Genomic DNA, 15641 nt, shown 5'->3' with positions numbered 1-15641 from the left:
TTATCTTGTTACGGGTTACGTTGAAACAAGATGGATTTATTTGTAACATGATAAAAATGGGAATCGTCGTGTCAAGTTCTATTTTGCCGAGCACTGCTTGTCTGGCTCATAGCTTGGCTGTGGAAACGAAGAAGACCTTTCATCTTCAGCAAGCGTGGCTCGAAGATTCTCTGGAACTGGCTCGCCACATTGTGGGATGGTAAAATAATATGAAATCGAGCTTCAGGGCAAAGCATGTTATGACTTGTCAACCAGTCGTAATCATTCTGACGTTGTGCACCTTTGTCTCTTAACTGCACCATGTCTGTCCTGTTTTTTTATTGGAATGATGAATATTTATTTATTTATCAGAATATGCTCTATTTCTCTAAACCTGTTGTGGTATCTTTTTTTTTGGTGTTTTCACTGTTCTGCTTTTTTGCCAGAAAACAGTTTAATGATCAATGACGTTATTAAGCTTGGGAAAGTTGTTTTGAGTGAAATAAATGCTTATTCAACCAAAGTAAATATATTCGTTACAACTTGTAACCAGCAGACGAGTGGTGAGATTATTTTACAAGAACATGTTGAATATGAAAATGAAATCATAAGCCCTTTAAGTAATCAATGTTATTACTAACTAATAAAAAAGGAACCTTCAAAAGATATTGGTTCCCTGATTTGAAATTGCACCGATAGAGCACTGAAGCACATCTGGATCAGTGAAAAAAAATATTTGTTCCTGACGAATCCTGACACTAAAATCCCCACTATGTATACCATACCTAAGGTGCATGAAAATATCACTAAGCCACTATTGGCCCTGTTACAGATAAAGCATCATTTCCCCTTTTGCACTTCGCATACCTTAAAGTAGATGTGCCTAATGCAAACAAGGAAAGTGCACCCTGTTAGGAAAAATGCGCTGCCGCTAGGGCAACCCATTCAAGAGAAATACGGAGCAGATGTAAGCTGCTACATGTTCCTCTGTGCAGGCGGCACTCGCCTGCATTTTAAAGAAGGATTAGAGATCCCCTTGCAGGGATGTGCAGTGAGTCACTGCAGCCGCCTGCAAGGAGATGTTTGGGGGTTCCATGTGACGCCCTTTCATCCCTCCAGGGGGCTGCCTTTCGGAGGCGCACTTTCAGTGGGCCACCTTTTTGTGGCACACTTTCAGTGCGCCTCCTAAAGGCATATTTGCTTCTGCACCCACGCACATATATGGCGCAGGTGCAGAGCCAAAGATTTCCTCATTTGTATAGCGCCATCAACCCATGCAAATGAGGAAACACCCTCTTGCTATAGCACTGGCATTACATGTGCAATGTGCTATCTGTATTTCAGAAGGGACCGCACAAGCGTCTGTGGCCCCTTTTGTAATACCCAAGTGCCTCGGGGGGGGGGAACAAAGTGGGCACACACGCCCGTTGAGCCCCCGGGGCACTTCTGTAAAATGGCCCCAGGCCTTCATAGTGTCATGGTTACAATATGCTTGATCCACTTTGTAAATTTGTAGACATATGTATTAAAATGTTTGTTTCCCAAACATTCTCGAACATATGTGACAGTAAGTTGATCATCCCTGTAACAGAGATGCCTCTATTTGAACCTGATAGGAAAACTTCTTGTAGCTGCGATATAGAGCACTTCAGCCCCAAAGTCCTGCTAACAGAGGCGCTCCAAGTCACTGAAGATACTTTAATCCAACGCTGTAAGTCACATTTAGTGGCAGCATTCCAGAATAACACTTGAAGAACAATTCCTCTTCGAAGACTCCTTGTATTTAATGATTAAGGACTGCATTCTTTCTCAGTCTGGTAAAATGGAGGGTGTTTCTGTGTATAGAGCGCCGGGGCAGTAAAAGCAGCCCTTGCAAACAAGCATTGGAAATGCAATAGGTCTCGCAGCATTAGAGTTAGTGCTTTTAGAATTGTTTATGGGTTTTTTGTTGTAAATCTTTAGCATTTTTATTTCTTGTAGCCAATGCTAAAGAATTACAAATCAAAAAAGCCATAAACAATTGTAAAAGCTTTAACTAAAAATCCTCTGAGACCTATTGCACTGTGTGAGGGTGAGGTGTTGAGGGTGAGTGAGGGTGAGTGAGGGGTTGAGGGTGAGTGAGGGGTTGAGGGTGAGTGAGAGTGAGAGTGAGTGAGGGTGAGGGTGAGTGAGGGTGATTGTGAGTTAGGGTGAGGTGTTGAGGGTGGGTGAGGGTGAGGGGTTGAGGGTGAGTGATGATGAGTGAGGGTGAGTGAGGGGTTGAGGGTGAGTGAGGGTGAGTGAGGGTGAGTGAGGGTGAGTGAGGGTGAGTGAGTGTGAGTGAGGGTGAGTGAGGGTGAGTGAGGGTGAGTGAGAGTGAGTGAGGGTGAGGGGTTGAGGGTGAGGGGTTGAGGGTGAGGTGTTGAGCGTGAGGTGTTGAGGGTGAGGTGTTGAGGGTGAGGTGTTGAGGGTGAGGGGTTGAGGGTGAGTGAGTGTGAGTGAGTGAGGGTGAGGTGTTGAGGGTGAGTGAGTGAGGTTGAGGGGTTGAGAGTGAGTGAGGGTGAGGTGTTGAGGTTGAGGAGTTGAGGGTGAGGGGGTGAGGGGTTGAGGGTGAGGGGTTGAGGGTGAGGGCGAGTGAGGGTGAGGGGGTGAGGGGTTGAGGGGGTGAGGGTGAGGTGTTGAGGGTGAGTGAGTGAGGGTGAGGCTGAGGTGTAGAGTGTGAGTGAGAATAAGAGTGAGGGTGATTGAGGGTTTCAGTGTTAGTGAGGGTGAGGGGTTGAGGGTGAGTGAGGGTGAGGGTGAGTGAGGGTGAGGGTGAGTGAGGGTGAGGGGTTGAGGGTGAGTGAGGGTGAGGGGTTGAGGGTGGGTGAGGGTGAGTGAGGGTGAGGGGTTGAGGGTGAGTGAGGGTGAGTGAGGGTGAGGGGTTGAGGGTGAGTGAGGGTGAGGGTGAGTGAGGGTGAGGGTGAGTGAGGGTGAGGGTGAGTGAGGGTGAGTGAGGGTGAGGGGGTGAGGGTGAGTGAGGGTGAGTGAGGGTGAGTGAGGGAGGGTGAGGGGTTGAGGGGGAGGGGTCGAGGGGGAGGGGTCGAGGGTGAGTGAGGGTGAGGGGTTGAGGGTGAGTGAGGGTGAGGGGTTGAGGGTGAGTGAGGGTGAGGGGTTGAGGGTGAGTGAGGGTGAGGGTGGGTGAGGGTGAGTGAGGGTGAGGGTGGGTGAGGGTGAGTGAGGGTGAGGGGTTGAGGGTGAGTGAGGGTGAGTGAGGGTGAGTGAGGGTGAGGGGTTGAGGGTGAGTGAGGGTGAGTGAGGGTGAGGGTGAGTGAGGGTGAGGGGTTGAGGGTGAGTGAGGGTGAGGGGTTGAGGGTGGGTGAGGGTGAGTGAGGGTGAGGGGTTGAGGGTGAGTGAGGGTGAGGGGTTGAGGGTGAGTGAGGGTGAGGGGTTGAGGGTGAGTGAGGGTGAGGGTGAGTGAGGGTGAGGGTGAGTGAGGGTGAGGGTGAGTGAGGGTGAGTGAGGGTGAGGGGGTGAGGGTGAGTGAGGGTGAGTGAGGGAGGGTGAGGGGTTGAGGGGGAGGGGTCGAGGGGGAGGGGTCGAGGGTGAGTGAGGGTGAGGGGTTGAGGGTGAGGGGTTGAGGGTGAGTGAGGGTGAGGGGTTGAGGGTGAGTGAGGGTGAGGGGTTGAGGGTGAGTGAGGGTGAGGGGTTGAGGGTGAGTGAGGGGTTGAGGGTGAGGGGTTGAGGGTGAGTGAGGGTGAGGTGTTGAGGGTGAGTGAGGGTGAGGGTGAGTGAGGGTGAGGGGTTGAGGGTGAGTGAGGGTGAGGGTGAGTGAGGGTGAGGGTGAGGGGTTGAGGATGAGGGGTTGAGGATGAGGGGTTGAGGGTGAGGGGTTGAGGGTGAGTGAGGGGTTGAGGGTCGCTGCATCCCATCTTCCGTATTGGGGAACAAAGGAACGATCCGAGCAAGCTCCCTGTCGGGTCATTCTTAAACGCCCCTTTGAAAGCACGTCAGCGGCAGTGTTGAGCGCCAGAAGGATTCGCTTCAGGGAAGAAGAGCTGGCCGCTTTGTTTCGGCGACTGCAATCCAGGAATGTGAAGTCAGGCGAACTTGAAAAATAAAAGTCTGGAAAAATGAAATCTTTCTGCCCTAATTTCCCCCAAAAGAGCCTCCATTCGCCTTGGTCAGGTTTTACGTTGCACATCTGATAGAAATGCTGGATCGCCGTTTACAGGGGCACGTCCTGCCTCTCCGCAGAAAGTACGTTTCTATTTCCAGGAAATAAGTGAGCGGCGCCAGACAGTGATGTCATCCAAGAAGTGCAACAGAGAAGCCACCACCACTGGATGCAGGACGCGTGCCTCGTAAAAGAAGCAACCTAACCCAAATCTGAGAGATCTAATACCGCATTAAAAAACAATGGCAAGTAAAAAAAACAAGCCATAATTGCTGCAAAATACATGTCGGGCGGAACACTATGCTAAGCACAGATTTTTAGCTTAGGTGTGTTTAAGCAACGCACTTAATTACTTTGGCCATGGCCCTCTGTGAGACCACCACCCCTGTGTTTTCATCTCACTTAAAGCCCTGCTGGGGAAACACTTTGAACCTAGCCTGCCTCAGCTTTTAGCGTGTGCTCTGTGGCTGTTTTTCATAAACAATTTCATGTGTCACATCTTTATTGGCGTGTTAATTAAAAAGCATTGCAATTATAGAATAAAAGCAAAAGGGCACTGGCAGTTCAACAGAGCTTTCAGACATATGTATAACCATAGAAGGACATTAAAACGTTTGAGATGAAAAGTGACCATCATCTGCAAGGCTATTTTAGTGCAACTGAGAATGAAAGTGGAATTCGGCACCAGTTTTCAAAGCACCAAACCTTATGGAGATTGCATGCGCCGTGCGACATTCCCAAGAATAAGCATCAGCAGTCCGAAGTAGTAAAACATAAGAGTTCGCTGCACACAGATTCCTACCTTGAGTCGCAACAGCTCCGGCTCAACTAACAATGTAGAGGGGACACTTTGCCAATCAGCGCAGCTCTTCTCATCGGGCCGACCCACAGCGGGAGGCAGACTTGTGCAAACTAGGCACCGTCGAGCCCCGATTTCTCTTGTGAATCACACGTACATGCAAAGCACGCAAAAACTTCTTTGAAGGAACATGGTAGCGACCTATCGACTTTGTCAGTGACTAATTCAAGTTGTTCCGCTGTCTGGCACTTCAGAGCCATTTGGATAGGGCAAGTAGCATAGCGACGGACTTTAACAAAACGGAGGGAAGAGAGGGGAGGGGGGAGGAGAAATGCGACACGGCGGGAAGGGGAGGGGGCGGAGCGGGTCAAATAAACAAACAAGCCGGAGGGAAGAGAGGGGATGGGGGAGGAGAAATGCGACACGGCGGGAAGGGGAGGGGGCGGAGCGGGTCAAATAAACAAACAAGCCGGAGGGAAGAGAGGGGAGGGGGGAGGAGAAATGCGACACGGCGGGAAGGGGAGGGGGCGGAGCGGGTAAACAAAGACGGACGTGCACGCGCTTTTAAGCTCAATGCGCATGCGCATTGAGCTTAAAAGTCACGGGCACTGCAAGGAATCGCCACGATTCCTTGCAGTGTGGATAAAGAGTAGATAAGTCGCAATACTCTCGCCTTGCTCGATGCGCATGCGCATCGACAGGCGAGACCTAAAAATCCTGTCGGGAGAGTTGCATGTAGGGATTTTACCTAGATATGACGCCTGTAAAGCAGGAGGGCACACCAGGACTGTGCACAGGCAAGGAATGCCATATAGTTAAACTTTGTTCTGTTTGGTACTATACTAAAACTTCGCGGAAAATAAGAATTTGTATACTTGAGCCTAAAAGCAACATCCGCTTGAAGAACATGAAATCATCATTAGCAGTGCTTTTTGCAGACAAAAAACAACATTTCACAATTAAAATTCTTGATATTGGAAACTGTGGAGACGAAAGAAGGAGTTGACCTGAACAATAGACTCTTGCAAAGAGAACATTTTTGGATCCGTTTCTTGAACACAATGCATCCTAATGGACTTAATGACAGGATGGAATTTTATTGTTACGTTTAATTTCATGACTCTCAATACCTTAATATTTTCAACTGCCTTAATTATGATTGCTATTTGAGTTTGCCTTTTGATATTCAGATCTTCACATTCAATTGCACATTGTAGACTCTTCCCTGCAGCAGATACTGATTTTTTTGTTTATTAATCATATTTTCTTGACAGCGTTTCATACGAAACTCACATTAATACATCAAAGCTAGATTTCACACCACATCCCTTTGTTTACGCCGTGTTACACACCAATAACAGCATTTTTTACTATTACAACTTTATCCTCACTTTTGCGCATTGTAATGACCAAGTTAAGATGGCCGCCGTCATTTACGCGGTCACGTGACACCTTTTAGTCCATTTTTTATACTGGGGCACACTTATGCCCAAACGCCAGACCGAAACTCACACGGCGATAGTAAAATCGGGGAAGTGCCGCTTCATTTCTTGTAAGTAATGCGTAAATTTACTCGTTGCCCTCCAAACTTGTGAATGTTTATTCGCGCAAGTTTTATTCAAAGCCTTTCTTCTCTTCTTTTAGATGTCATTGCTCTAATCGGTGCTTGTTTGTAAAGCTCACTTTACCAGCGCAACACGCTATCTATAAAGACGCCTGGTTACTTTCACCTGTTATGTGTTTTCAACACGTTTTCCGTAAGTCCCAAATTTTTTCTGAATCCAAATTGCATGCTTTACGGGTTTCCTTGGTCTCCAATCTTGCAACACGCTTCACTTTTTTGGGAACGTTGTTTTACCCTAGATTCTGATACGCATGTGTGTCACACTCGTCAATATCATCAGCAAACATAACACATTCTGAACGTTTATCTACCACTTCTTTGCACAGTTTTGGTTTCACACAACCTCAACCATGAGCACTTTTTTCATGTTTTAAAAGTCACAGATTCACAATTTGCTGCATGAACCTGGAAAGCAAGATCACTACAAATGCTATGCTAATGCAATGACTATAATGTGTTATATATGTAAGGATGGTAATAGCACATGTATCTGGGTTTTATCTACAGGTAGTCCCCTGAAGAAGGTCACCAAGATGCCCGAAATGCATCAGGATCATTTCTAATTCGGAATGAAACTACAATGATTTATGGAAAATACTATTACTTGTGACTCATACAAGTTGTGAATAACAGACGCTATTAAAACAATTTGAGTCAACCACGAACTGTGGTATTTCTCAGTTTTTTCAGCTACAAATTAATGAACTATTAAGCCACACTAGGCCATTACGCTGTGACCTAAGGGACATCCCGTAGTTAGGGGGTGCTCAAAGTGATTCTTCTCATATAACACTCTACAGGACTGGAGAGTGACACCCTAGGAGCACGCTACAACTTATTAATTTCTGATACAATTCAAGCAGTGCGTGTCTACTTCACATTTCACTATACTAAAGGCAACTGGAAACAAGCATTTGCAATGCAAGAGGTCTCGCATTTACAAGAGTTTGAGCTGTTAGCATTGTTAATAACAATGCCTTTTATTTATGTGTTGTTTTTAAAACAGATAAATAAAAGGCAATGTCATTTACCATTCCAATAGCTTAAACGCTCACAAATTTTAGACCTATTGCATTACAAATGCGTTCCTGCTACAAAAACATTTTTAAAAAGCATTAGGAGAGAATGTGTCCTAAAGCTATTTGAGGAAATAGTGCTCGGAGGCTTTAATTAAAGCCTACAGAGTAACAACACATGTTACAGGGGTGTCACCATGGGAGGTACAAAATGAGACATGGCGGTACTAAGGAGGGACGACTAAGCCTATTGACCAATGAACAGTCACAGTTTACAGTGGACAGTGACACAAGCCAATGAAAAATATGGGTGGAGCTTCAAGTCCCTACCTGAATATAGCATGCTTTGCAGAGCAGACTCGACCTTAAAATGAGAGGATCCTTGTCCCCTTTCCTGTGTAATCCTGCATTGTTTGAGATTTTTAAGATCCTACCTTAAAACAATTGAAATTGAATTAAAAAAAACACATCCCTGAAGGGAATAAAGTAGTGGTGTGTGGAAAATGTGTGTAATTTGCTTTTGTATAATTGTGTGAAATTTCAGGAAAATTAAGAGCAATTACACAAAAATAAAATCTATCATTCGGTGCTGTTTCTAACACGAAATGCATCTTTAGGTCTACTTTGGATGGAAGGATGCATTTAGCGTTAAAAATAGTGCAAAAAAAAGCACCATAAACAACAGGCACTTGCTTTCTCTTGTTCCCAACCATTTTCAATACATTTTTATCACTATTGGTATACTTATGTGGCATTCAAGCATAACTTCAGGAAACAAGAGTAATGCAAAATTACCGAAATTACACTACATTACTATACAAGACCTCGGGTGAGGGACCTCCTCTCTCGCCCAGTAGCTCCACCATTGTGCCGATTGCTGCTGATAGGGATCTGACAGGGTTCAAGGCTGCCTGCTGCCACCTTACTCTTTGTGCCCGTGTTTCCTGTGCCATCCTTTTCTTTTTTGTTTTCATTTGTAGGTGTGTAAGTATTGTTTTAAACCTGTGATTGTCACTGTTTGTCACTTTGCTGTGCGTCCTACTCGTTTTTCCCACTTCTGCTCCCCTGCGGCCCCTCCCTCCTGACTCACGCTCCCGCCTCCCAGCTGAGCTTCCCTCCCTCCTCCCTTATTTAATGACGGCCGCTGCTGGAACAAGCAAGCAAGACCTCTGACCTTTGGTCAGGGACCTGCTCTCTCCCCCAGTAGCTCCACGGTTGTGCCATTTGCACTGATGGGGCAGGGCCGGCCTTAGGCATGTGCAAGCTGTGCACCTGCACAGGGCCACCAAACCCCAGGGGCCACCACGCCAATATATATCCTTAATATAATAATCCTCTGAGGATGGATACACATTTGCGTGGCTGCCCCTGGCAGGGATTTGGCGGCCTCCTGCTCTGTTCCACTGCCCTTCCCTGGCCTCCGCGCCTCTTCCGGGGCCTCCTCTTCCGGGGCCCCCTACCTATGCTCCCTGCCCAGGGCCGCCATGAACCTAGAGCCGGCCCTGGATGGGGATCGGAAAGGGTTAGAGCCTGCCTACTGCCACCTGCCTTGTTGTATCTGTAGTTTCCTCTGCCGTCCTTCTCTTTTCTGTTTTTATTTTTAAGTGTGTAAGTATTGTTTTAAACCTGTGTTTGTAAGTGATTGTCACTGTGCTACGCGTCCTGCTTGTTTTCCAAATAATTCTCCCCCGTGGCGTCTCCCCCCTGCCTCTCATGCTCCCGCCTCCCAGCTGAGCTTCCCTCTCACCTCCCCTACTTAATGGCGGACGCTACTGGGACGAGCACGCAAGACCTCTGACCTCTGGTCAGGGTTCTGCTCTCTCCCCCAGTTGCTCCACCGTTGTGCTGTTTGCTGCTGATGGGGATCCGGCAGGGTTCGAGCCTGCCTGCTGCCACCAGCCTCATTGTGCCCGTATTTCCCTTTGTTTCCTGTGCCACCCGTCTCTTTTTTGTTTTTATTTTTTAGGTGTGTAAGTATTGGTTTAAATCTGTGATTGTCACTGTTTGTCACTGTGCTGCACGTCCTGCTTATTTTTCCCACTGCTGCTCCCCCACGGCCCCTCCCTCAGCCTCTCACGCTCCCACCTCCCAACTGAGCTGCTCTCCCTCCTCCTCTATTTAATGGCAGCCATGCCGCTGGTGCGCCAAAGGCAAGCCCATCTGAGCTGTCTGCAACCTGACCACGACCGTTGCCAGGGACCCTGGATCACCAACCATCCACCGCTATGACTCAGCTACCCTCCTCGCACTCAACCCCGGGAGGAACAACAACTGCCAGTTGTCCATGCTGAGCCCCAAGTAGGGATTGTTCTCCTGCCATCACTGCCGCCAGACCTTCAACACCATCAGCACCCCCACGGCCACCACCCTCGCACCAAACGCCAACACTCCCAATGCCCTGAGGTGTATCCTCCTGAATGTGCGCTCCCTGCACAGACACGCCGTTGTGATCTGGGACCTACTCGATGCCCTCTCACCAGACATTGCCTTCTTCACAGAAACATGGACTAATGCCTCATCCGCACCTGACATCGCCACCGCCATCCCTGATGGATGCAAGATCCACAGGAAAGACCACCACTACCGCTCAGGAAGAGGACTCGCCATCGCACACAAGAGCTCCCTCCGACTCTCCAGCTCCACCACCGACTCCCTCTCCACCACCGAGCACCTTCACTTCCAGGTTCAGACCACCCCACACCATCGCCTCCATGGACAACATACTCATCGGAGACCTGAACTTCCACCTCAACAACCCCAGGGACCCCAACTTCACCACCCTCCTGGACAACCTAGCCAACCTTGGCCCGAAACAGCTCATCACCACTACCACCTACAAGGCAGGACACACCCTCAACCACCTCTTTCCAGGAGGTAACAGCATCCACTTCAGCCACACCACGCAACCGGTATACAGCCTTTACAACGAAACTTTTACAACGAACTACCATTACAACGCAACTTTTACAACGCAAACCATTACAACGCATAGCGCTGGGGGGCGCTCTAGGATAGGGAATAGGTTTAATGTACTATCCAACACCTTCCCTACTATCCACGGGGACTGGAGTTGGAATAGTAAATTAAACTATTCACTATCCAGCGCCCAAAAGCATTATGCATTGTACTGGTATGCGTTGTAAAACTTGCGATATAAAGGTAGGCGTTGTAAAAGTATGCGTTGTAACGTCATACATCCCCGCAACCCCCCAGGACAGATCATCCCTGCGTACACTTCTACGTCAACAAACCCACCACCCCCAAACCAGCACCGCAACCTCCATGAAGGAACTGGAGCAAAATCACTGAGGACCATCTCAACCCAACCCTCAACCGCGACGCCCCACCAACCCGACCAACGCCAACCTTGCAGCCAAAGAACTCCACAGATGGATCTCCGACTGCGCAGACGAGCTCGCAACTCTGACAGACAGCGCCCCAGGAAAGCCACTTGGTTCACTGCAGACCTCTATGAATCAAGACCCACCTGCAGACGTCTCGCGAAGAACTGGAGAAACAGCAAAACACCAGAAGACCACACCACCTACAAGAACGCCATGACGGAATACCACTAACGTATCAGATCCACCAAAAGAACCTTCATCCAAAACAAAATCCTCGCAAACTCCAGCAACTCCAAAGAACTTTTCAGCATCATCCAGGAATTCACCAAGCCCCCCAGCAAAACAACGGACATCACCCCCTCCCAGGAACTCTGAAACAAGCTTGGATCCTACTTCCATCTGAAAATCAAGGGTCTCTATGACCACTTCAATGACCAGACACCTGACGCCAAAACCACCTCCCTCCCCAGCAACGCAGCCAGCCTACCATCTCCTCCTGGACCCCTGTCGCCACCGAAGACATCACTTTAACCATGAAGGGCATCCACTCAGGGGACCCTATGGACACCTGCCCGCCGCACATCTACCACAGAGCCGCTATCGTTCCAGAACTACGTCGCACCATGAAAACCACCTTCAAGACTGGCACCGTCCCCAATGACTGGAAACACACAGAAGTCAGACCCCTGCTCAAGAAGCCCACACCAAACCCCACAGACCTCAAGAACTACCGACCCATCTCCTTCCTCTCGTTCGCGGCCAAAGTCACCAAAAAGATCGTCAATGCACAGCTACCAAAATTCATAGAAGAAAACTCCATCCTAGACCGCTCCCAATCCGACTTCTGCAGCAACCACAGCACTGAGAACTAAGCATGGGCCAAAAATCCGTTATGCTTGCGAAATTTGCGGATTTGCAGCAATTTCGCAAACCGCGAATCTCGCGAAATTGCCGAAAATTCGCAAGTTCGCGAGCGGGCAGATTTTTTTTTTTTTTATGACCAGCTCACTCAAGGGACCCCTGCGCCCTTCGGCGCGATCGCATAGTAACATACACATGGTCACTGGAGACAACTCTTCTGGCACTTTACGCAGCTGTAGTGTAGGAAAAGCACTATACATTTACCCAACGAGGTAGCACTTACTGATTAGCCAGTAGAAAGTACTCCAGGTGAGTAGAGGTATCGCACAAAATGGTGGTGTCTTCTTGGATAAATATGAAGGGCAGGGTTCATTCTGGCACGATGCTCCTGTCACAAAAATTAAACCTCAACAGGAAGCACTTACAGCGGGTGCCCGAGTTGAAGCTCAAGGTCAGTAACGCATTCATCAGCCCAAAAACAATTGTGAGCTTTGTCGAGGCAGGGCAGGTGTGCTTTCTCCCCATATTTACCGTCGAAAATTAGCTGTGATGCTGGATAGAGGCCTTTACATCCTTGACTTTCACGAGCGCAATCCACGTACAGTTCCAGTGACCAGGAGCTTCTTTCTCCTCGTCTGCTGCTCTGATCGGTCTCTGACCTTTTTTACACACAAGGAAGCACTTACAGCGGGTGCCCGAGTTGAAGCTCAAGGTCAGTAACGCATTCATCAGCCCAAAAACAATTGTGAGCTTTGTCGAGGCAGGGCAGGTGTGCTTTCTCCTCATATCTACCATCGAAAATTAGCTGTGATGCTGGATAGAGGCCTTTTCATCCTTGACTTTCACGAGCGCAATCCCCGTGCAGTTCCTGTGACCAGGAGCTTCTTTCTCCTCATCTGCTGCCCTGATCGGTCTCTGACCTTTTTTTATACACAAGAGGCATGTGAACCCGCATAGAAGGCCAGCCCGTTTGGCCCCGCCCACACACTTGCGGTGTCACCGTCTTCCCGCCATTTACCCACTATGATGGACAGCTCACTCAAGGGACCCCTGCACCCTTCGGCGCGATGGCATAGTAACACACACGTGGTCACTGGAGACAACTCTTCTGGCACTTTACGCAGCTGTAGTGTTAGGAAAAGCACTATACATTTACCCAACGAGGTAGCACTTACTGATTAGCCAGAAAGTACTCTACTCTAAAAATCCGCGAGTTCGCAGATTTGTTTGCCGATTTCACGCGAATTTGCGGATCGCAGATCCTCAAAATTCGCCCATACTTATTGAGAACGCTCTACTAGCCGCCACAGATGACATCCGCATCCTACTTGACCAAGGACACACCACTGCCCTGATCCTACTCAACTTCTCTGCAGTGTTCAACACCGTCTCCCGGTATGTAACCGTTACAACGCAACTTTTACAACGGACTACTTTTACAATGCAACTTTTACAACGCAGGATCCATTACAACTAATATTTTTACAACGCAAATACCTTTACAACGCATACCATTACAACGTAAGTATAGGTAAGCAGACCCTCCAGTTTATCGCGATTTCGCGATTCACGAAAAAATCGCGAAATCGGCAGATTACCGCGATGACCGCGATAATACCCATATTGGCCGCAAAATTTACAAAAAAGTGTCTCTACCGGGAGACAGAGCAAAACAAACAATGCCTTTATTGGCTGTGCGCCGCCCACACCACTCGTGTGTGTCAGCAGCTTCCCGGGACACACACAGACAGTCAGTTTTTGAGCTCTGCCAGCCGCACCCAAGTACTTCACAGGTCATTAGCAGGGCCGGACTGGGCCGGTTTTGTTGCTGGGGGGCCGATTTGGACACTGAGGGCAGCGTGACCCAGCAAACAAGCACAACTATCTCTATCTGCCTGCATAAAATGCAGTTGCCGTCCGTGTCCATGTCACCCACATTTATTTCTAGCGAGGACTAATTAATGATAAGACCGCCGGCCCCAACCACACGTACAGCAGCTACTGCGCCTTTTGAGCCTGCCATAGTCGGACCATGCCCGGGCGGGGGAGGTGGGGGAGGTGTGTGGGGGGTGGTGGGGGACAGCGCACCATCCGTGCACGTTTGCTGAGTGAGTGCAGTGAGATGGAGAGGCCAGGAGTCTGAGGAGTCGACGGCGGGACCATAAACAGAATGGCTCATCTCGCAAGTAAGTGTAACATGAAACTATGCTAGCAACTAGCAAGTGTTAATGGGCGGATGACTCACTCTCCGTCACTAGCCTCCTGCTCGACTGAAATGTTGAGTGACTGACTGAGCTAAGTGAAAGGATTTTATTTTCCAGATAATAACTCAACAATTGGGATCGAAAATTATCATTAACCATACTGAGCGTTTAGCATAACATTAAAACACAGGGAGGCCAGACCTTTACAAATAAATCAGCCATGCCCTGCCTGACCTGCCTCTGTCTACCCTGGGCGTGGGTGATCACCTTGTCTGCAATTTTCCTGCAAAGGCATTCACCCATTTGATGGCCAACAGCAGCACCACGCACTTTGCAGATTGGCCTCAGTTCGACACAATGGTGGGCGTCAGCTTTGTCTTTGCAGTGCCCGCCGTCAGCAAAACAAGTAAGTAGTTCTTTCTGTCCGTGACCGTCCCACCCCTTACATTGTTGTGGGAAAGGTAATGGTGCAGGGTGTTGGTTTGCAGCCTGCTGGGCCCATGCCCTCCTAAGCCCCCAACCAGTCTGGCCACATACTCCCACAGATTGTTGTAAATAAAGTCATATACACAGCTCTTGCCCTTCACACGTGGTTTCAGGAACGAAGTGTTTGTCCATTCTCGTTATTCCGGGCCTTTTTCAGTAAGCAGACAACACAAGTGTTTAAGCGCGACCTTGGCCAGCAACTCAACCCCAGGCTTGTGCCACTCCACAGCCCAGCGAGTGGTGATAAATGTGCAGTGCATTGGCTGGTGACAGTTACATGAGTTCATTAGAGATCGGAAAACTGAGGTCATTAATTTGGGAAATGTGTATCAATTGCAACACTGAAATACCAAACTACTGTAAAATTTTTATACTACAAAATTAATTTAATAATTTACAGATCAACGTGTATATGCAGGCCGACCCTGAGATAGGCAGTTATTTGGTATGGATTACCAGCTGCATTTCATTTAATGGCACCAACAAATATTGCAGTAAGGTATGGTAAGGTAGGAAAGGGCACAGGACCACTTCACAAATCTCAAAGTACCCCATGGCATTTACTTAAACAAGATTTTCATTTTGTACCATGGATTTTTTTAATCCACTGCCTGTTATAAAGTGCCACTGAATGTGCCGCAAATGAGACATGAATATCACTTAATAGGTGACTTGAAAACATAGAAATGTCACTAATGTGCATACTGAAAACTTGGTGAGAGTCAGGTGACTCGTCAGTGGTAACAGAAATAATGTCACTCATAATCATTGAAATGTCACTCATAATTCCACTGAAATTATGAAAATGTTACACATAGCAATCTGAAACCTTGGTAGCTAAGTGGACTAGCGTCACGACCGGGCCGGAATTAAAAGTAAAATCCTGGTTCGTTAGGCCCCGGCCCAGTTCCATGACCGCAGCGCAGTGGATTACCTGAGCAGTGCTCAGAAAATAAATCCGCACGGCCCTCCCTAGGAACAGGACTTATTTCCGCATCATTTGTACTCTGCGCCTGCCCCTCGGATCCCAGGCAGGAGCCATGACTTCAGAGGCAGGAGAGCTTTGGGGGCTGAAACCAGACATGCAGGGGGGGGTCAGGTGTGGGTGAGTGCCTGTCACTCAATCCCTGCATTGCATCCGCGCTGGGGTGGCCCTGATGGAGACAGGGATGTTCTCCCCGATTCTGGGTACA

The 15641-nt window shown here is 48.4% G+C and overlaps 1 long non-coding RNA gene across 1 annotated transcript; it reads left to right on the top strand.

The window, feature by feature from the left end:
• Positions 1-6343: 6343 nt before the first annotated feature.
• LOC144753881 (uncharacterized) lies at positions 6344-7191 on the top strand. The gene is made up of 3 exons (XR_013594586.1): positions 6344-6465; positions 6558-6670; positions 7045-7191. It is a non-coding gene; the product is annotated as an uncharacterized LOC144753881 (long non-coding RNA).
• The last annotated feature ends 8450 nt before the right edge of the window (positions 7192-15641 follow it).

Source organism: Lissotriton helveticus, chromosome 5_1, assembly GCF_964261635.1.
Source record: "Lissotriton helveticus chromosome 5_1, aLisHel1.1, whole genome shotgun sequence".
Lineage (NCBI taxonomy): Eukaryota > Metazoa > Chordata > Amphibia > Caudata > Salamandridae > Lissotriton > Lissotriton helveticus.
Note: the sequence above shows the minus strand (reverse complement) of the source record. Positions and strands in the feature narration are given on the sequence as shown.